Raw genomic sequence first — 22,403 nt, 5'->3', positions numbered from 1 at the left:
TAGTCTTCCCCCGTTCCTTTTCTTCTCAAGAACAAAGACATAGATACTCATTGTGAACCTAATAGCATGGACAACAGTATTTGATCCTACAAATACTGAATAAAATCCCAGAATACCATCTAATATAAATATATCATCATATTGAATATTGTGGCTACCACAAATAAAATGAGAAGCTGCAAGCATACTAATATAATATAAATACAATTTAAATTATCTAAAGAAAACGTAAATCAATGTTCTTGACAATATATTCAGTAGTAAATGGTTTAGCCAATCTGTAATTAGGCTGCACATAAGTTACGATGGACAAAACCATAGGAACTCCACCATTAATGTATTAGAAACAACATCAGTGCATCTGGATATTAGATACCTGACATTTCAGTGTTAAATATGCTAAAACATCCAAAAATATTCATTTTTTTTCTTAGCTGTAACTTCGACTGATAGAAAGGGTCCACAGAACAAACAAGAATTAGATTTCGAGAGGCTTAAGTGCCCATTTATAAAAAAATATATTCTTTGGTTTTAAAATTTTCATAGTACATCATATAATATCCCTGTTATTGAAAAATATCATGAAGGATCTGCAGGTAATATTAATATAAAACTGTTGTATCTGATGCATGTCAGACACAAACAGTCCAGGCAGCACACCATGTTTCAGATGCATAAGACATAATTAGCGACTTGGAGCCAGAAAATTATAAGCAGTTACAAGTGTCCTCAGATTGATCTCACCCGTTTATAAGACAGCTGCAATAATGGCACAGGTCACGTTAGAAGCTAAATACAAGACCCATGTTCTTAGACCCCAGTCTACTGTGAGCAGTGCCTTGGAAATGAGCTAGTCTGATTGAATGAAATGACCTTCGCCTCTGGCTTCTGTTAATAATGGAATCATTTGAATATCTGTAACCTTTAGTTGTTCCTTCTGTAGTTTGAGAAAACTGCAGTGCTTGTAAAGTTTTCAAAGATCTGTAATTGATGCTGTTAAGTTACAACTTATTGCCAGCCTAAATAAAAGTTGACGCATTTAAGCTTAATGTATAAGCTGAAAAAAGGGGTGGGGTGTGAGACGTGCTGATATTTCTACTTGGCTGATCGAATCTGTTGCTATTAAACATAACAGGCTGACTGTAAACTACCTGCTAAGTAAATTCTGTGCAGCCAAATCTTTCATTTTTACAACCCTACCGATTCTCCACAATCAGATTCTGCATATCTGCTCTATTCACATCTCTGCAATGTCACTCTCTCACTGCCCGGCACAACACATCAGCTTGAGGCAATAGAAAATATATCAAATCCTTTATTAATTTGATCGTTTTCTTGCGGAGGAGGAACACGTAATGTCACAGGAGGAACTATTCAATTTTGCATTGTGATTCTTCCTTACGTGATCGCTGGATGATCATCCTGTTCCCCAGTGGAAAATACATTGATTTGAAAATTAAAGCATAGGAAAATTGCTTCTAATTAAATGGGTTCCATAACTTACCGGTGTTCAGGCGTGTGGGTAGGATGTGGATGTCAAGGGACGGAAGCACGTTTCCAAACTGATAAATAGTGAGGCCATCCAGCTTCTGGTGCTGGTGACATGGAATTGGAATTGTGCAGTCAAATTCAAAGCACACCGTGAACCTTGCAGCATGATGTGATGCATTGAAACCCCATTCCCAATCAGACATATACATGTATGAGAGACAGCCCCTTTTGACTTTTGCCAATAAACAAACGGAAACCACATCAGAGAAGCCACAAATCCTGACTTACAGTTTAAGGCAGGCTGAATTTGCTTTTAAAAGGCGAGGAACTTTCCTTGATTAGTGCGTGTGGTGTTCTTGCAAGAAGAGTTTCCTACCTTAAGCGTTGGAGAACAAGTGTTCCTTTCTTAATCTTTTTCACGGCATATTTCTCTCTGGAAATACTAGATGACGGTGAAGTTTTCCCCTACACCGGGCAAGGATGCTGGAGGGAGAGCCGGACAGGAAAGAAAGCTACCCCCCTTTGCTGCTATATCCATCTGCAGGAATCAGTCAAACCGTGCCGACTGCTTGTCAATAGCCAGAGCTGACTTTGCAGCTTTGTGCGAGCAGGTGAGGATCGGTGGAAACTGCAGCAGCTCCTCCATAGAGAACACCGCACAACAAAAGGCTCCTCTTGTATTAAACACGGTTAGTCAGTCACTGGTACAGCAGCAGCAGGCTGAGGCTCCTGCTCCTCAAGAAAGGCTACTCTGAGCTCAAAGCAGCCTCCTGATCCTGCAACGAACAGAACTCGCCTCACATACAAAGAGACAAATGCACAAGTCTAAGACAAGTCCACCTGCTTTCCAGTGACTAAAAAACAAACACAAGAGTCTCAGTTGCCACATCAGACCGACAGGAAGAGCGAAGACGGAAGAGCGAAGAGTCCCTCAGTGCTTGCAAAGAGGTTCCTGGGCTCTTTTCGACAAGCAGCCTTTGCTCTGTGCAGAGCAGGAGATGGAGCCAGCATATGCATCAACCATCGCATACACATTTGATAAAGAATTAGGGACACTTAATGTGGACAAGGGGAGAATACTAAGTAGTGCATTTGGCTTGAATCCTGAACGATGCCGGGTTTTATTGTGCATCTGAAATCCGGGAGCGTCCAGTGCACGCGACGTACAAATTAAGGTTTTTGTTCTTTCCGCGCCCCAAGGTTTGGCGATTTCAGCATTCTATTTTGACAGGCAATGCTTTTTTTAAAATTGGGGTGCAAGATGTTCTCAAGCATCGGAAATAAACGCGAACAGACGCCAGATATTCCCGCTTTTCTTTCACGAGCTGTTGAGTGAAAATGAGCTCCTCGGAAGCTAGACTGACCATCAATTCTGGATTAGTCAGTGAAAAGTTGGTCGTTCGCAGCCAAAACGGCAATAGGAAATGTCAAAAAGGATTGGGCGAGGGAATCCGGCATTCTTGCCTTTCTGATTGTTGTCCAGTGACCCCTACCGGAAAGCACACACACACATGCAGGCAGAGAGGCAAGAAGTGGGCTGGAGTGCCATTCACCAATACCGTGGCTAAATTGTCCAATCTCTCGGTTCATGCATGAGGACCCGCCCTCAGCTACACTGGAGTAGGAATAATCGGAGGAAAATAAAAGGAGGTTCGATTTGCAAGGTGTCAACGTGGAGTTCTTATGATCGAATATTAAGTGGGTACGCTTTTACTCCCCTGAGACAATTAACACAAGTTTTCATTTGACACACCCACAATTAATGATCCGACAAAAAGCAAATGGTTGACGAGTAATGTTTTTAAAACAGTGCCGGTCTGATTTCGAAATAAACGGAAGCTAAATGCAAGTGCAGGCTCCCTGGTGGCGACAACTGAGAGGGGTTCAAGATTGCCAGCAAAATGGAATCTTGAATGGCTAGTCGCTTGCATGGTGTGGGACATGAAGACCACAAGTTGACCATTTAAACAGAGAGCGTCTATCAACATAATTTATCTCATCCACCAGAAATGGAGCCTCCAAATCCTGGACCGTTAAAAGAATCTGAAACAACTAATTCCCACTGGGATCGCAGACATTTTAGATGGATGTGGGCTGGACCAGCACAAAAGTGATGGTATTCGAGCTTCAGTCCAGTTTTTACAAATATATACTGAACGTAGTCGCCAGATACTCAGAAGTAGTCTTCACAAGTCTGTGGACACCTACTAAGTATCTGGATTGTACAAAACTATCAAAATACATCCCAAGGTTTAGGTGCAGATCAATTTATGAAGGGAAATGTGCACTCAAACTGAATTCAAATTGAATCTGAATATTAAGGACATTTTGTAAATATCAAAAAAGAAGTACAGAAAAAAAACTTCTATCTGTAGTAAGGGTAACAGCAACTCTGCAAGATAAATAACTGACGTCAGTAGAACTTATTACATGCATCAGTGGAAGATCCAGGAGTGGAAACACCTGCCGTAAAAATGTAATTGAAAGCACAGAATTATAAAGTGGAACATTCCTGGGTTAATGACCACATAGAGTGGCTGCCATCAACTAACAGTAAAGCCGATGACTTATTTATTTAATCATTAAATGACTTGGGTAATATCTGTTGTTGTCATGCAGTATTCTATTTAAATGGAGAGAGTAAGGAGTCTTACAACACCAGGATATAGTCCAACAGGTTTGTTTGGAATCATGAGCTTTCGGAGTGTAGCTCCTTCATCACTCACCTTGGATTTAAACCTGGTGTTGTAAGACTTCTTACTGTGCCCACCTCATTCCAACGCCAGCATTTCCACATCATAAATGGAGAGAGATTGCAGAACTTGATGGCACAGAGGGATTGGGATGCTCTGGAAGGTGAATCAGGAAATGTTAGTATTACAGGTATAGCAAGTGATGAGGAAGGCAAAATGATTGTTGGTGTTTATTACAAAGAGAATGGAACATAAAATTATGGAAGTTTTACCACAGCTTGCTGAGACCATATCTGGAATACAGTGTGCAGTTTAGATCTTATTTTGAAAATAAATAAATAATTACATTAGAAGCCATTGAGCAAAGGTTCATTCACTCATTCCCGCGATGAGAGGCATATCTTATGATGAAAGGTTGAACAGGTTGGGCTGAAGCTCAATGGAATTTGGAAGAATAAGATGTGACCTGACTAAAACATGTAAGGTCCTGCCATGATAATGTGTCATGTGCAATGTAGAATATCAATTGCTGGTTTCATTGGTTGGTTTCATGCTTTGTTTTTGAAAAAGAAACAACTGGAACTGCAAATCCATCGGCTGACGCCGTTATCGGGAAAGGTGATTGGGCAGAGAATTGGTTCCAGCGCCAATTTCAAGCCAAATCACAATTCTTCGTTGTCCCGACAGCGGTGTCAATGCGTTCCAGAACGCACGTACAGTAAACACTGGTGGCATCTCATCAGCGGGCCCGGCCCGGTATTCTCCGTAGCCTCCATGCTTCTCACCTTCCAATAGGCTGAATTCCCGACAGCAAGGTTCACTTGTGCTTTTAAAAATCGTGAAACCGGTGTTGTGTCTGATGAGGAAGAGAGAGAAGATAGGACACGGAGAGGTGCAACTGAGGGGATGGGGATGGGGGGCTCTGCCAGGGCCAAGGGGTGAATGAGGAACAGACCATGTGGCTGGAGTGACCCCCCCCACGGGACTGGGACATGTGTCCAGGCATGGACCACCATTGTCGCGGACTGCAGGGCAGCCATCTAGCAGCGCTCCCCGCTGACCACTCACCTTGGTCTTGGTTCTGCAAAGTGACACTGGCTGTATGGGTGCCCCCACCCCTGCACCCCAGCCCCCACCCTCCATCCCACACTCTTCCATACCACCCATAGCCGCCACCCACTGACAGGGCATCACACGGCTCACCCAAGGGCAATGCCCACAGTAGCCCTTACAGGGCGACTGGACAGGGCCGCAGAGAGTACCGTTGGCATGGGCAGTGCTAGCCGACGGTACCCCTGGGATGGCTGTCAGGGCCAGACACTTGGTTCCGGCCACTGGCGGGGCCTGGGGTGTGGAAAAGAAGAGGGGCCATATCGGTGCAGAGCCCGCAGTGCCAACCGGACGCACCATGTAGCCCGTTGGACTTGGTTGGGCACGGGGGTACAGACCATGCTAACATGTCAGCCTTTCACCCCTGCAGACAATGGATATTGGAATTTAACCAACAATGGTGGCTTTCCTGCTAATCGCCGCAGTCCTGGGGAATGCCCTGTGGCTGTACGAGCTGGAGTGCTAGAGGCGGAGGAAGCTGCAGCAGCAGAGCCTACAGCAGCGGAGCATGCCGCATCAGAGCCTACCCCAGAGGAACAGGAGGCAGCTGCCCAGGAAGGATAGTCGGCCGCCCAACACGCCGAGGAGGAGGAAGTGCAAAGGAGGCGCCATGTGAGGCAGTGTGTACACCGGTAATGCCTGTCGTTCGAGGGCCTGCCGGACTGGGCATGGCATTGAAGTCTCCGGCTCAGCAGGGAGACAGTGCGACATATCTGTCAGATCATGGCGCAATCAGGGGCAGCACGGTAGCATTGTGGATAGCACAAATGCTTCACAGCTCCAGGGTGCCAGGTTCGATTCCGGCTTGGGTCACTGTCTGTGCGGAGTCTGCACATCCTCCCCGTGTGTGCGTGGGTTTCCTCCGGGTGCTCCGGTTTCCTCCCACAGTCCAAAGATGTGCGGGTTAGGTGGATTGGCCATGCTAAATTGCCCATAGTGTCCAAAATTGCCCTTAGTGTAGGGTGGGGTTACTGGGTTATGGGGATAGGGTGGAGGTGTGGATCTTGGGTAGGGTGCTCTTTCCAAGAGCCGGTGCAGACTCGATGGGCCGAATGGCCTCCTTCTGCACTGTAAATTCTATGAACTGACACCACGGGGGTGGACACCCATTCCCGTTGGCTGTCAAGGTAATGGTCGCCCTGAACGTTTACGCCACGGGTTCCTTCCAGGCGCTGAGTGAGGACCTGTCCATGATCTCACAGAGCTCAGTGCACAGGTGCATCCATGCCATCACGGAGGCCCTTTATGCCCAGTCAACACAATACATCCATTTTAATGTGGACCGAGCCCGCCAGGATGCCCTGGCAGCAAGGTTTGCCATCATCACTGGCATGCGCCAGGTCCAGGGGATGATGCAAGTCACCCTATGAGCACCTGCAGATGTCAGGCCGCTCTACACAAACCGAAAGGGCTTCCACTCAATGAACTTACAGCTCACATGTGACCACTAGATGCGCATCATGCACGTCTGCCCGATACCCGGGAAGTGTGTATGACGCCTTCATTCTGGCACACTCGACATTTTTGAGACACCAACCCCCTTCAACCCCCCACCCCCCTCCCCACCCCCACCCCACTTGGCTCCTGGGCGACAGGGGTTACCCACTGCTGTCGTGGCTGATATTTCTTTTGATTCGTCTATGGGGTGTGGGTGTCGTTGGCTGGGCCAGCATTTATTGCCCATCATTGAGGGCATTAAATAGTCAACCATATTGCCGTGAGTCTGGAGTCATGTGTGGGCCAGACCAGGTAAGGACGGCAGAGTTCCTTCCCTAAAAGACATTGGTGAACCAGATGGGTTTTTACGATAATCGACAATGGCTTCATGGTCACTTTTTGGACTTTTAATTCCAGATTTTTATTGGATTCAATTTTCACCATCTGCCACAGCAGGTTTCAAACCTGGGTCCCCAGAGCATGACTCTGGGTCCCTGGATTACTAGTCCAGTGATAACACCACAATGCCACTGCCTCCCATAACGCCTATCTGGAGGCCACGGACTGACTCCGAGATCCGGTACAACGATGCCCATGCAGCCACCAGCGGTGTGATTAAGTGTTGCTTCGGCATCCTGAAGATGCGACTCAGGTGCCTGGACCACTCTGGAAGGTCCCTCCAGTATGACGCTGAGAGGGGCGCCCACATTGTGGCAGCCTGCGCTGTCCTCCACAATATCATGCAGCATCGCGGCGATATACTAGAAGAGGATGATGAAGGCCAGGCCTCTTCTGATGAAGAGGATGCGGGGGAGGGGAGGATGGGCAGGGCATGGGGCCCAGGCAGGCATGGGAGGCCACACGATGTGATGCCCTGATCACCTCTGGGTTCACCGACTGGGGAGGGGGGGACCTGGCCAGGGGCATGGACACTGCATCACCCCCCTTGAAACTCCTTACTGAATATGTATTGCCCTCTGTTGTATGCTAATCCCTGACCTTCACATGATCGGAACCCCACTTGTGAGAAGCTATTATTCCAAACTTGTCTGTTTGTTACAGAAAAATGAGTCTGCAGAATGTGTCAGTAACATTCAGAAAAAGGCTGAGGGTGAGATTTAATAGCCTTGTCGTGCCTAACTTGGTGACGCAATGAGGTTGTTGAATCTTGCGAGATTTACAGAAATTTCACAAGATGTCACGATCTGGACCGCGCCGCCGCTGGGCGAGGTTCAGATCAACATATTTAAGTGATCCAACTGCATTTGCCAGGGAGAGCTCACCTAGGCGCCATTTAGCACTGGTTTCCACAAACCTGGACTCGGCGTAATGGCACCTTGGGGGGTCTCCCAGCCCATTAGAGACCCTTAGGTAGTTGGGCTCTGGACAAGGTGGTACCCTCGCACTCCGGATGACACCCGGGCACCTTGACACTGCCTGTCTGGTGCATTGGCAGAGCCACCCTGGCACCCTGGCAGTGCCACCCAGGCCTAAGTGGCTGCTACCATAGCTGTGGACTTTGTGACCACAGGTATGCACGTGGAATTGGGCCAATCTGGAGCCAGATTGTGAAGGTTACCAGTGCCAGGCTTATGCCCCTTGTTAGAGATACATTCTTTCACAGCTGGGATGATGCAGCCACACCCCATTATCACTGACAGGATGGGCACACCATCCCCGGCAGCAACACCCTCACATTTATCTAATTCCTGACCTTTGAAGGAATTGAGGTGCGTAGTTACCTTGCAGAGTTGGGGAAGGTTGTTAGGTAACTTGAGGAACCATAGTCACTTTATCCAGCTAAGCCCATGTCGGCTGACCTCCTTTGCAATCTCTGTCCTCAGGCTTTCACTGTGCCTGCCTCACTCGCCTCTTAGCCCTCTCCCAGACATCAGTCTGCACTACGGATGGGGGAGGTCTGTGGAAGCAGATGAACAACTAGTTCTCCAGCAGCTGTGAAGCCACATTCCGGTGTTTGTGGTCCTTTAAAGATGGTGCAACTGCTGACAACACAGCCACCGCCTCAGTGCCCCAGCTCCATCCAGTGAATGGGTGGCTGTCCTGCTTGCCTGCCAGCCAATCATTGGCAAAATTCCTCCGAGAAGGAGGATCAGAGCAGGAACTCCAGAGTCACCAGCTTACAGACCCACCTTCCCATCTGTGCTGGGTAACAGAGAATTCCAGCCATCAACTGTTTGTCTCTCCACAAATGCTGTCTGACTTGGCTGGGTTTTTACAGTCGTTTCAGTGTTTACCCAGAATTCCGTTATTTGATTATTTAAAGAAAACATCTGGGAAGAAAAGTGCAAGTAATTGTTTTATGTAAATTCTTGTCACATGTCACCTATTACCTCCCAAACACTGTGAACCGTCTTCTGCAGGTTGATCACCAGTGCTATGATGTGAAATAATGAAAACAAGCTTGTCAATGTACTTTTGCAAAAGGTGGGTGACTATTTGGTTGGAAAGGTGCAGGTCGACGAGGAGGGCTGAATGCAGATTTCGCCCTCCAAGTGTTAGTCACCCACTGAAATATGGATGGTGTCGTTGTGGTTGACTTGCAGCTGCTCCTTACTTCCCCAGTGAACACAATATGAAAAGATCACGACAAATTCACACTTTGGTCAGAATATCTCTTGGCAAGGATTGAATGATAGTTATGGTACTGACTGCACAGTTCAACCATGAGCTTATTAAAAGCTTTCTAATGAGAGCTTTCACCACCATTTAAATGACTTCAATTGCAGTGAGGAGGTCCATAGGGTAGAATTTGACTGTGTAAATATAAAACGGGCGATCATACATCACCACTTAAATCTCTCCGGGTTTTTATTTCCATTGTATGCTTGCTTTATAGTTATCTTGCCTGCCGCTGTCGCGAAAGAAATGTTTGTATCAAGAGGCGAACAAAGAAACAAAAGGTTTGCATCCACAGCTAATGGGGCAAGAATTGACATTATCAAGCACCTGCAATACCCCAAGCTCTTGAAAAACTATTAATTAACACTTCTGTAATAGCTAACCAACAACACTAGCATTCTACAATCATTGCAATAAACATTGTGCATTGTAAGTCAAAGTCACAGTTGGTACCAGTTTAGGGCAGCGCGGCAGCATTGTGGATAGCACAATTGCTTCACAGCTCCAGGGTCCCAGGTTCGATTCCGGCTTGGGTCACTGTCTGTGCAGAGTCTGCACATCCAGTGTGTGCGTGGGTTTCCTCCGGGTGCTCCGATTTCCTCCCACAGTCCAAAGATGTGCAGGTTAGGTGGATTGGCCATGATAAATTATTGCCCTTCGTGTCCAAAATTGCCCTTAGTGTTGGGTGGGTTACTGGGCTATGGGGATAGGGTGGAGGTGTTGACCTTGGGTAGGGTGCTCTTTCCAAGAGCCAGTGCAGACTCGATGGGCCGAATGGTCTCCTTCTGCACTGTAAATTCTATGATTCTATGAAAACATTGGAGTAGATTACATACATTAAAAGTTCAGTAACTGCATCTTCAAGGATATAAATTTTGCTTATGAGGAGGAACATTGTGTGGAATAAAGACAAGTACATTCGGACATACATACATATGAATATATGAAATAGGAGCAGATGTAGGCCATCCAGCCCCTTGAGCCGATTCCACCATTTGATAAGACCATGGCTGATCTGTTTGTCTTTCAAGTTCTACATTACCATCTATCCCAATGAACCCTTATCTAACCAGAATACATCTAACTCTGCTGTAAAAAAATATTCAATGACATCACCTCCTGAGGGAGAGAGTTATAACCCTCTGAGAGAAAAAGATTCTTCTCATCTCTGTCCGAAAAGGGCAATCCCCAATTTTAAAACAGTTATGCATAGTTCTGCACTCATCCACATGAGGAAACATCCTTTCCACGGCCACATTGTACAGACATTTCAGGATCTTTATATATTTCAATCAAGTCACCCATCATTGTTTTAGACTCCAGTGGAAACAAGCGCAGTCTGTTCAATCTTTCGTCATAAGACAACCCACTCATTCCAAGTATCAATCTAGTAAACCTCCTCTGAACCACCTCCAATGCATTTACATCCTTCCTTAAATAAGGAGACCAAATCTTCACACAGTAGTTGAAATGTGGTCTCACCAATGCCCTGTATAGCTGAAGCACATTTTTACTTTTATGTTCAATTCCTCTCGTAATAAAAGATAGCATTCCATTAGCCTTCTTAATTACTTTCTGTACGTCTGTGTGACCTGTACAAAAACTCATAGATCTCTCTGTACCTCAGAATTCTGAAGCCATTCTCCATTTAAGTAATACTCTGCTTTTTTTATAATCTTGCTAGCAAAGTGAACAACTTCACATTTTCTAACTGCAAATCTTCTATCCTGGCTAAGATGTAACTCCCTATTCCATGAGCTTTTATTTTCAGCAATGACCTTTGTGCTGGAACCTTATCAAATGCTTTCTGGAAGTACAAGTACAGTACGTCTACAGGCTCACCTTTATCCACAGTACATGTTACTCCTTCAAGGAACTCCAATAAATTGGTTAAACTTGATTTCCATTTCATGATTTCACAAAATCATGGTTACTCTTCCTGAGGTTTGCCTAACTGACCATCTGTAACTTCCTTGATGATCGATTACAATATCTACTCCTTTCCAGATGTCAGGCTAACTGGTCTCCAGTTTCCTGTCTTCTGCTACTTTTTGCTACTTTCCACTCTGATGGAAAATTTCCAGAATCTAGTGATTTTCAGAAAATTAATACCAACGCACTTACAATCTCATTAGGCACCTCTTTTAATACCATAGGATGAAGTTAATTAAGTCCCAGGGGCTTGTCAGCCCACAGCTCCATCAATTTGTTCGGTGGAGTTTCCCTGTTGATTGTAATTTGATCAAATTCCCCTCTTCCTTCCACCTCTTGAATTACTGCTATTTCTGTAATGTTTTTAAAACCCCCACAGTGAAGACAGAATCAAAATATTTGTTCATTTCATCTACCATTTCCTTATTATTTATTATTGACTCCCGATTCTCACTCTCTAGAGGAAAAACACTCACTTTATTTATTATTTTCCTTTTTAAATCGCTGTAGAAACTCTTGCTATCTCTTTATACATTTCTAGCTAGCTTTCTCTCATACTCTAATTTCTTTCTCCTAATGAACCTTCTAGTCATTCTTTGCCATTCTTTATATTCTCACCAAACAATTGACCTGCACTCATTTTTGTGCAGTTGTACGCTTTTTCCTTAAGTTTGATGCTTTCCTTAACGTTTTTAGTTAAATATGGATGGTGAATCCTTGCTGAGCAATTGTCTTCATAATAGGAATATACTTATTCTAAATATTCTGAAATATCCCCTTAACTGTCTGCCACTGCTTCTTTATTGATATATCACCTATCCTAGTGTCCCAGTGTAACTTGACATCAAACTTTTACTTCCATTCCTTCAAAGTAACATTTGACAGCATTAATTGCTTTTCATTATGGATCATTCTGAGTCGAACTGACTTACCAAAGATAATATATGTATTGAAATTCCAATCCAGACGCACGCACATCTCTGGTTTAGAAAATCAGCAGAAGCTGTGGTTCAGCTGGAATTGGGAAATGTCAGTAGGAGATTTACAAGCAGCTTTTTGATCCACTTCTGCCTCCCTATAGCGAGAGGACCTTCAACTGTGAAATTATTGACTTTCCTTTGGAAGTTCCACACAATAAACCTAGGGGACTCTTTTGTTGCTCAAAAGAAGCCTAGATTCTACCTTACAACCATACAATCGGGGCGGCAGTGGTTAGCATTGCTGCCTCACAGGGTTCAATTCCAGGTGACTGTCCGTGTGGAGTTTCCATTTTCTCCCCGTGTTTGCTTGGGTTCCTCCGGGTGCTCCAGTTTCCTCCCACAGTCCAAAGATGTGTAGGTGGATGGGCTATGCTAAATTGCACAATAGTTTCCAAAAGGTTAGGTGGGGTTACTGGGTTACGGGGATGGGATGGAGGAATGGGCTTAGGCAGGGTGCTCTTTCCAAAGAGCTGTGCAGACTCAATGGGCCGAGTAGCCTCCTTCTGCACTGCAAATTCTAAGAATTATGAACTCAATGAGACATGTGAATTAAGCGCAGGCGTAGGCCACTGGGCCCCTCGAGCCTGCTTTGCTATTCAATAGGATCACGGCTGATCTAACTGTTACCTCAATTCCACATTCCTGCCTACCCCCTAGCCTTTTACCTCCTTGCTTATCACAATGCCAAAAATGTATCTAACGTTGCCTTAAAAATAGTCAAAGACTCTGCTTCCGGGGCTCACAACTGATTGGCTTGCTAGGCCATTTCAGCGTCAACCATATTGCAATGGATCTGGAGTCACATATAGGCCAGACCAGGTGAGGACTGCAAATTTCCTTCTGTGGGTTTTTTGCAACAATTGATTTCATGGTCATCATTAGACTTCTAATTCCATATATTTATTGGTGGGATTCAAACCCGGGTCCCCAGAGTTTTATCCTGGCAATCTGGATGACTAACCAGTGACAATATCGCTATGCCACCACCTCCCTGCATTTGAAGTTACCACTGCTACAGCCCTATTTTATTCTCCAGTCACATAAAATACTTGCTTTCCACTGATAGGTGAATTTGCATCTCATCCTTTCTCCAGACTTACGCCTCTATTCAACTCCTTGTTTTACTTTGTTTTTTAATCTTAATTTTCCCCCATTCTTAATACCATTGCATGCACCCCTTGCATCCAGGAAACCGTAGCGAGGGTGCATTGTCAGCAAGACTGAAAGATCCCGCCCATTGAATGACCAGAAAATCTAGCCCATTATCTTCCCAATACTGCATTTATAGCCTTTAGAATACCTTGGGCTGGATTCTCCGATTGTGAGGCTATGTCCTCACGCCGGCCTGGGAATAGTAGCATTTTACCCCCGAAAATTTGGCGCAAAACGACCACCGATCCCCCAGGTAGCTGGAGGTTAGCATGCCGGCAGCGCAGAGCACCCGGCTCTAACTGCCGAGAATTGCCGGGTCCGTGGCAACGTATGCGCATGGCAGCGGCCTGCAGCGACCGCTTGCGGAGCCGGCCTGTGAAACAGTACCCCCCCCCATTTGGCCGGCTCGTGAGCCCCGGACCACAGAATTATACTTTACAGATAATGTCGCAGATACCACCATGACCATCACCAGAGGTAGCAGCACAGTGGTATACAGTCAGGAAGGATTTTCTCTGGAGTCCTCAACATCGACTCCAGACCCATGAAGTCTTATGACTTTCAGGGCAAACATGGGCAAGGATGGCTCTTCCTGATTACCACGTACTGTCCACTGTCAGCTGATGAGTCAGTATTTCTCTATGTTAAACACCACTTGGTGGCAATCAGTGATGGCGGAAAGTGTACAGAATATACTGTGGGTGGAGGACTTCAATGTCCAGCATCAAGAGTGGCTCGGTAGTACGACCACTGACCCAGCTAGCTGAGTCCTAAAGGAGATAACTGCTAGACTGGGTCTGTGACAGGTGATGAGGGAACCACCGAGGGAAAAAACAGGTCCAGACCCCCCAGAGGATGCTCTCCAAGGATATCTCAGGTCAGAAGGCAAAATACGCAGCAGGCTGCCGCCACTTCTGATGTGCTGTCTGTGGTATCAACCTAGAAAAAGCAGTAGGCCACAGAAGAGTAGGAAGATAGATGACAATTAAGTTGGCACGAGTGTAGTATAGAGCTGATAGTAAGGGGGGAAGGGCACACATTTGGTAAATAGTTACATTTAAGCACTTTTGCACCACCAGTCCGATCTGCCTCTAACCTCTGTCTCACGGGTGTGGATGGCTGAGGGGTGGGGGGGATGGGGGTGGGGGGGTGGGGGGGGGATAGTGCGCCCATGACACATGAATGTCCTACGTGGTTACACCCTCACCGAGAAGTGGCAGGGCATGGGAGCAGCAGGCTGAACACACCTTGTATGACAGCATCCCCACTGAGTGAGCCCTAACCATTCTCCTCCCCCTTCAAGATGACGTCATCCGCACTACATCCCTGTCTCCATCGGTGACTGGCACTCAGCCTGTGATATGGGGAGCCTCTATCTTCACCACCTGTCCCTGCCAACAGGACTACCAGTGCTGGCTCATCCAGTGTTAGCGATAGACTCTATGGCCCCTGTCCTGTTCCTCCCAGTGTGGTCTACTGTGGATCTCCTCACTTTCTGCTATCCCGCCAGGAGAGTGGCAACTGGTTGTGTGGTGGAGACATTCAAACTATGGAGCTATTCATCTCCATGCTAAAAGCCTAGTGTGCAGGCAGCTCCGACAGATGGAAGTGATCGAGGGAGCACGGTAGCATTGTGGATAGCAAAATTGCTTCACAGCTCCAGGGTCCCAGGTTCGATTCCTGCTTAGGTCACTGTCTGTGCGGAGTCTGCACATCCTCCCCGTGTGTGCGTGGGTTTTCTCCGGGTGCTCTGGATTCCTCCCACAGTCCAAAGATGTGCAGGTTAGGTGGATTGGCCATGATAAATTGCCCTTAGTGTCCAAAATTGCCCTTAGTGTTGGGTGGGGTTACTGGGTTATGGCGATAGGGTGGAGGTGTTGATCTTGGGTAGGGTGCTCTTTCCAAGAGCTGATGCAGACTCAATGGGCCGAATGGCCACCTTCTGCACTGTAAATTCTATGATAACCTATGATAATCTATGATTCTATGTGTGCATTTTGTGGGACCTTAGCTGCAGTGTTATGTGAAGTCTGGGGTTTTTACATTGGTTGTGACAGGCAACTGGTCAGGTTTCCTGGCAATGTAAATGAAATGAAAATCGTTTATTGTCACAAGTAGGCTTCAATGAAGTTACTGAGAAAAGCCCCTAGTCGCCACATTCCGGCGCCTATTAGGGGAGGCTGGTACGGGAATTGAACCATGCTGCTGGTCTGCCTTAAAAGCCAGTGATTTAGCCCAGTGTGCTAAACCAGCCCCATGGCAGGGGGCCGGATGGATGTGATCATGGACGCAGTGGACAGGCAGGGCTTAGGGACATCTTGTGATACTCAGGGCTGGGCTCGCTGATAGTGTCACTGGTGAGGTTTTCAGTCCGAGTGAGGCTGTGGGCCAGGGAGAATTCCACGGCCACAGTGCATGTATTCTTTGTTTGGGTTGAGTTTGGCTAATCTCCTGCTTCCTCTGCTGTAGGACTGTGCTTCTGAGGAGTGCGTTGAGGAGTGCCAACACCTGGTGGACCGGTGACTGAGTATGACCATGCCAATACCGGTGATGATACTGCTGGGATATGAGGGCTTCCAGATGTGCAGGCCAGGTGGGTTTCCACATGAGCAGAAGTCCTCAGAGCATTTGCAGAATATTGTCAGCAGTCAGCAATCCCAACAGCCAGGAGCCTGTACATTGCAGCTGGGGTGTGTGGGATTGGGTATTAATAAATCTGTGCAGCAATGGCGGTCTCCCCAGGGCACCCCGATCCCAAAGGGGACACCTCGAGTCCACGCATTTGCCACTAAGTTGTTTCTCGCTTCTTCCTGAGGCTCAGGCTTACACACCACAGCAAGCACGAAAGGTTTGATCAGCTTGCATACCTTCTTGCTCCCCATCAATGGACATGGTGCTCGGGCCCCGCTTGTAAATATTTAAACCAATTCACACCCGCTTGACTCTCGCCTGAGAGGGCTGGAGCGTCATGGGGGCTGGAGAATCGGGCTTCAAGCCCGTTATTCAGATGCAAATAGATGTAAATGACTGATTTGCATCTTATCACCGACGCAGGGTGTGTAGCTCGCTGCCAGCGCTGGCGGTGACTGGAGCAGCAGAACGGGATTGGCTCCCGGCATCGATCCCTTTCCATTCTCTGCCAGATCGGGAAATCCTCTACGGGTGTCGGGAAATGGAGAATCCATCCCTGGGTCTAAGATCTCACCTACATGAGGTTAGTAAACTGTCGGCATTTCCTGGCACCTCGCCGCTGAAGAGGATTTCAGGATTCAGCTCTTCGGAGCTTGGGAGAGATGGGGTTGTGGTGAATGTATTCACCAGAATAAGTTGTCTGTAGAGTACTGTAATATGGTCCCTTTTCCATGTAGTGCACTGGAGCCTCTGGCTCCGCCCCCCCCCCCCCCCCCGGACGGTATATAGACCAGCCGCATGGGGCGGCACTCAGTTGTTACAGCGATCGCAGGCAGGCAAGTTCTTGTGTAATAAAGCCTATGTTCTCTCGCTCTCATCGTCTAGCAGTGGATTAATGGTACATCAGGGGGAAAGGGTCTGTGAGAACGAGAGAAGTTAACTGGTGAGAGGGAGCAATCTGAGTTGGCAACAGTCTTCAGCAGTGCGATGGAGGTTGGGAGAAGCACCCTTGCTTCTTTCCTAACAGCAGCACAGGGACTGCAACTGTTCGAGAACGCAACTCATCACCACCTTCCCAAGGGCAATGAGGGAAGAGCAATAAATGCTGGCCTAGTGTTAAAGAATTTGTTAACAATTTGTGATCACTGCAGAATGATATCCATTTTGCAATATTAAATATTTGCAGCATTACTCCAGAGTCTTGTCTGGAGCAAGGAGTCTCACACAACATTGGGTTGGCACTTCATGAATTATCACTTTATGAACATATTTGAATATATTCAGAAGACAGGTGTTTTCATCCATTTTCAGAAAACATTTAATATTTAGTGGTGAGAGCGAGCTCTGTACATTAGGGTAAGCATATGCGGAACCTATCCTTATCTGAGCGATTCAATCATGGGCAGACAGTATAAATAAGGTGCTCCTGGCTGTAACTAGATACTGCAACCACTAATCTGAGACAACCAAGTTGAAAATTGTAAGACTTTTTTATCATTAATGAAATTGTGGAAATATGTCTGACATAATCTGTAGCTCACCATTGTGGCCATCAAAATGGCCACCCGCAAAGGATAATGGGAATTGTGGTCAGGTTGGGACACAGACGGTACACAGCCCCTGTGTATTGTGCAGAGGAAACCAGACCTACACAGATACTTGCACTTGCTAAAGGTCAATCACCGATTTCCCCAGGATAATGGGATTCAGATTGAAACAAAGCAGCAGTAACAGACTCGGGGGCGTCTATTCACCTTATTTGGGAATGCATACGTGCCTTGGACAATAACAATTAGGACCTGCCCAGCTTTAAGGTACTCGCCCCTAATTGATTAGGGTGATCAAAATCCTATTGATCCATTGGATCCCGGGTTGGGACCACCCAAACGAGTGAGAAAGATCAGAGGATAAGAGGAACTGTGTGACCGACATTCTGTCTCTTGTGGGACCGGTCTCTGCCCTACCAACTGTTTTGTTACCTGTAGAGCAGGTAATCTGTGCTACTCAACTCCGTTACAGTAGAGGCTCTGGAAGAAGGCTCGAAGTAGTCCAGAAGTTTTATAGAAGGTTTATTGAGCAACACAACTTAAATAACTACGTGAGCTCTTACTTAAAGAACTGTACTCGGAGAAAGGTGACAACTTTTCTCTGCTCTACAACTAGGCCTGACCGCACTAGCAGCCCTGAGCTAAATTTCTGCTCCTGTTCTCCTCACAGTCAAATCAGCCAAAGAGGCAGAGGGCTGCCTGCGTCCCACTTTTATACATGCCAGCGCTGTCCCCGGTGGTCGTTCCATTACCCATCAGCCCCCTCTGTACATACCCATGTAAAGATCACTACACCAACTGCAGCAAATCGACCAGCCAAATTCAAGGACCCGCGATCGCTACCTGAAGGACGAGCCGCAGCCTAAATGTACCTGACAACTTCCAGCCACCACACGTGGGGATTCAGACAAAGCCCTTGTCTAACCTGCACAGAGCCGGTCACTTGAAAGATAAGTAACGGTCATTTAAGCTGTTAGGTATAGTTTAATGTGTTGCTGCGTGTAGATTATTACGCATAGAACCAAGCCTATGTTTAATAATAAACAATAATTGAACTAATATACTGGTTGTGTGGTCATTTGTCCAGTACACGGAACATACTCGTGTCTTGTGGTTATTATTAATAAAGATAAAAGAGCAACACCATCCAATGGATCCTTCTTCTGGATGCATCGGTTATTTGCTTCCATCATAAAGATGCTGCTGAACCTCTGATACAAATTGCATCATTAATCTTTAAACTGATCCACAGTGCTTTACAACTTGCTTGACTAGAGGAAGGGACAATGGATTAATGTCCACAATTATTCTCAAGATCAACCCCACTTTCTTTACCTCTGTGCCATCAAAATAATCTGGTCGTTTTGCTTTTCACCTGGATGGTTTCCTGGTTTTTAAAAAAATTGTTTTTCAGCCTAGTTTTAAAATCCCAGGTGGAGTTCCAACTTTTGACCAGGGTGTGCTGGATAAAATCAGCAGATGGATCCATCTCCCGCTCAGGGGATTTGAGAACAAAATCTAGACTGACCCTCCTGGGCAGTTCTCACGGAGTGCTGCTGTGTTGCAGGTGCCATCTTTCGGATGAAATATTAATTTATTTTCTCAGGTTACTCCAACCAAGAACTGGCATTATTTAGAAGAGTAATGGAGATCTCCACAATATCCTGGCCCACATTTATCCCTCAATGACACCCAAAAGATGATCTGGTCATTAACTCATTTCAGTTTGTCGGACCTCTCTGTGTACAAATTTGTCTGCCACATTCTCTGCATTAAAACACATTAAATAATACTTCATTAGCTGTAAAGTCCTTTGGATATCCTGAGGCGGTGAAAAGCACTGTATAAATGCAACTCTTTTTAGTTTTGGAAGGAAAAGGTTAACGGATTGGCTGCGAACTCAGAGCAGTGCTTATTATGTGAAAAATAGATGGGTTCGCTACTTGCAAATTACACCGATATTTGTAAATTACAGTGATATGGACTGAATTGAAGAGGACAGTTTACATTGAAAGAGAATTGTTAATCACAGGAAACAAGCCCTAGCTTCTTTAATCTCCCTTCATGGTTCTTTAATCGCTCTTCAAAGTCAGAAAGGCATTGAGAGTGAAATGGGAAAGCATCCTTATGTGGCTAAGCCAATGCAGGGCAACTTGCAAATAAGAACCAATCAACAGCTGACACTGCATCCAATCTACATTGAGAAGAGGATTGTGCATGAGCTCTTTCACAAACTGTATTCTGTATGTAAAGCCCAGAAAAAGTTCCACACTTACAGCAGCTTGCAAGAAGAAAAACAAAACAAATGCATTGGCCAGCAGTGCTCCAAGAAAGATGACAGAAGCTATAGCAGAAAGGGAAGAGTCCTGGTGAACTATGCCAGAGGATCTCAGTCAAAGATCATTCTTAATCGACCTACAGTCATCTCATATTGACATGAGGTGTAACTATAATTTATTTGAAACTGTTTTATTTAAAACTCTCAGTAAAGGTGCTGGATTTAGTGTGAGATTGGGTCAATCTCAAGTAATGTCACCTACAGTTTCAGAAATATCGGGCGATATTTTCCGGATGTTCACGCCGGCGGGGATCTTTGGGTCCTGCCGACAGTGCACCCCCGTCATGGGTTTCATGGCGGTGAGCTGTACGTCCAAGGGAAATCCCCTTGACAATGGGGGGATCTGAAGATTCCGCCACCTGCCAATAGCAGGCTGCCTTCCGCCGCCACGAATCATGTGATACATTGTTCGGTAAATCCCACCCATTGTCCTTAGTATTGATCGTACCAACTACGACGAGCACAACACTCAGGCCAGGATGCTCAATATCGCCCCACTACCGCTGTTGATGAGGACGGAGAATTTGGCGCTCAACCAAATCTCCCATTCACTGCAGTGGGACAAGGAGAATCCCATTGCTGTAAATGGATGGAGAATCCTGCCCTAAATGTTTCTGATTTTCGAGATTTAATATTCTGGAAGCAATTGGACAAATGATGGAGCTGTGGAGTATTTTGCTGTGCAGCGAACTCTCGCAGAAGAATACTAATTTTGATTTAGTACTTCGTATCCTTTAAGGATTAAGTGCCACATGAATAGGAGAATGAAAGGTCAGCGCCCAACAGAAAAGTTGGAGTGTGCTGGTGATTCATATCTTGTCGTAGAATGAGTTTTAACACATTTGATTTGCATCTCAACACACTTGTTAAAGCCTGCCATACTTAGCTTAAAGAGCCTTAGTGTTTTGTCGGTTATTGAGACTATGGTTACTCTCTCATCACATAGGCAAAGCATGAAATAATGAATTGGTGGGCATATTTCAATCGCTATATACAGTACTAATGATAACAATGGAAAGGCAGAGGTTGAGAAAATGGGACAAGGGGACACAGTCAGGGGAAGATGATGAAAGTGGTTGATGAGGTTCAATCACACACTGTGACATGACCTGCTTCAACTTGACGTAAACTAATAAGCTGAAGGCCTCATCTATATCTGTAAGAGTTCTAGTTGAAATGGGTTAAAATAGCTCCAACCCAAACCCTAGATGATGCAAATTTATTCATAGAATTATGCACAATTCAGCAAAATTTAGGAGTGTTGTTTAGACAGGACACAAGATGGCAGATGTGAGAAATATGAATCACACTGATTTAATTGGGGTTTCTCCAAAGTGGGTGATGTGTTAAGTAAGTTGGTTCAACGTTGACTGCAATTGGATGCAGTGAAACTAGGAACAGGCTTCTGACACAGGAGATGGTCCAACACTGTTTTATTGAACTTCCTGATTGCTGTACATAGTCTGCTGTGAGTTGACACTCTATCAATCTAACTGATAACCTCCTACTGGCTTGACCAGACTAACTCTCTACCTCATGGTGATAGTGCTCACTGGTTTGTGCACTCTTACTGTCTCAGTAGCTGTGTCCTGTAGAGAGAGAGAGAGTCTTAATGCCCTGTGTGCTTTATAGTGGTGGTGTCCTGTCTGGTGATTGGTTGTTATGTGTCGTGTGTGTTAATTGGTTATCCTGTGTGTCAATCACTACCTGTCTGCATCTCATTATATACATGAGTGGATATTATGACATCTCCCCTTTTTGAAGTAAATTTTGGAATGTGGCGATATATATACATGCATGATTATATACAAGTGGTGAGTGAATGAACATATGTACATGGGAAGGTGTCTATCATGCAGATACAGAGCAAACTCAACAAAATTTACAAGATTTAAGTCTATAGATTCAGGCTTTGTGGCGGGCGATGAATTCTTGTCGATCGCCTCAGAGGTGGAGGGGGAGACGCCGGCACTTGGACAGGCGGGATTGCTGCCATGTCGGTGGCCTCATGGAGAGGCGGGATCGCTGCCAGATCGTTGGCCTCGTGTTGCGAGATGTCCGGAGGAGGCATTGTGACATGCGGAGAAGTGCGGCCAGGCGGTGGGCAGGGAACGTTTCGTAGCGCCCTCCTGTTGCGCCGTAGAATGGAGCCATCAGCTATTTGGATAATGAAGGGCCTGGGGGCAGCCTGCCTGACGACAATAGCTGGGGCTGACCAACCTCCCTAAGGCAACTGGACGTGAGCAACCTCGGCTGGAGCCAGCGCAGGTAGATCCTTGGCATGAGCATCATACGTGATCTTCTGCTGGTCCCTGGATCGCTGCACTTTCTGCAGCACCGTGATGCGGTCAAGGTCTGGAACATGGATGGCTGGAACAGTCGTCCTCAGGTTGAGGTTCATGAGCAGCTGCACCGGAGACAAACCAGTCGACAGAGGGGTTGCCCTGTATGC

The 22,403-nt window shown here is 46.1% G+C and overlaps 1 protein-coding gene and 1 long non-coding RNA gene across 7 annotated transcripts in view; one reads left to right on the top strand and one right to left on the bottom strand.

The window, feature by feature from the left end:
* frmpd3 (FERM and PDZ domain containing 3) overlaps positions 1 to 2,931 on the bottom strand; it is a 698,336-nt gene extending 695,405 nt beyond the window's left edge. For 4 of the 6 annotated variants that reach the window (XM_072505439.1, XM_072505443.1, XM_072505441.1 and 1 more), the window contains exon 1: positions 1,868 to 2,877. The gene's annotated coding sequence lies outside the window, so the exon portion shown is untranslated. Of the gene's footprint in view, positions 1 to 1,504; positions 1,678 to 1,867 lie in introns of those variants that run through there. The other 2 variants (XM_072505444.1, XM_072505442.1) reach the window with 2 other exon arrangements.
* A 2,804-nt stretch (positions 2,932 to 5,735) lies between these two features.
* On the top strand, positions 5,736 to 18,672 carry LOC140421084 (uncharacterized). The gene is made up of 3 exons (XR_011946663.1): positions 5,736 to 5,926; positions 15,905 to 16,028; positions 18,284 to 18,672. It is a non-coding gene; the product is annotated as an uncharacterized lncRNA (long non-coding RNA).
* The last annotated feature ends 3,731 nt before the right edge of the window (positions 18,673 to 22,403 follow it).

This window comes from Scyliorhinus torazame, chromosome 5, assembly GCF_047496885.1.
Source record: "Scyliorhinus torazame isolate Kashiwa2021f chromosome 5, sScyTor2.1, whole genome shotgun sequence".
Taxonomy (NCBI): domain Eukaryota; kingdom Metazoa; phylum Chordata; class Chondrichthyes; order Carcharhiniformes; family Scyliorhinidae; genus Scyliorhinus; species Scyliorhinus torazame.
This window is presented reverse-complemented; position numbering and strand designations above follow the sequence as displayed.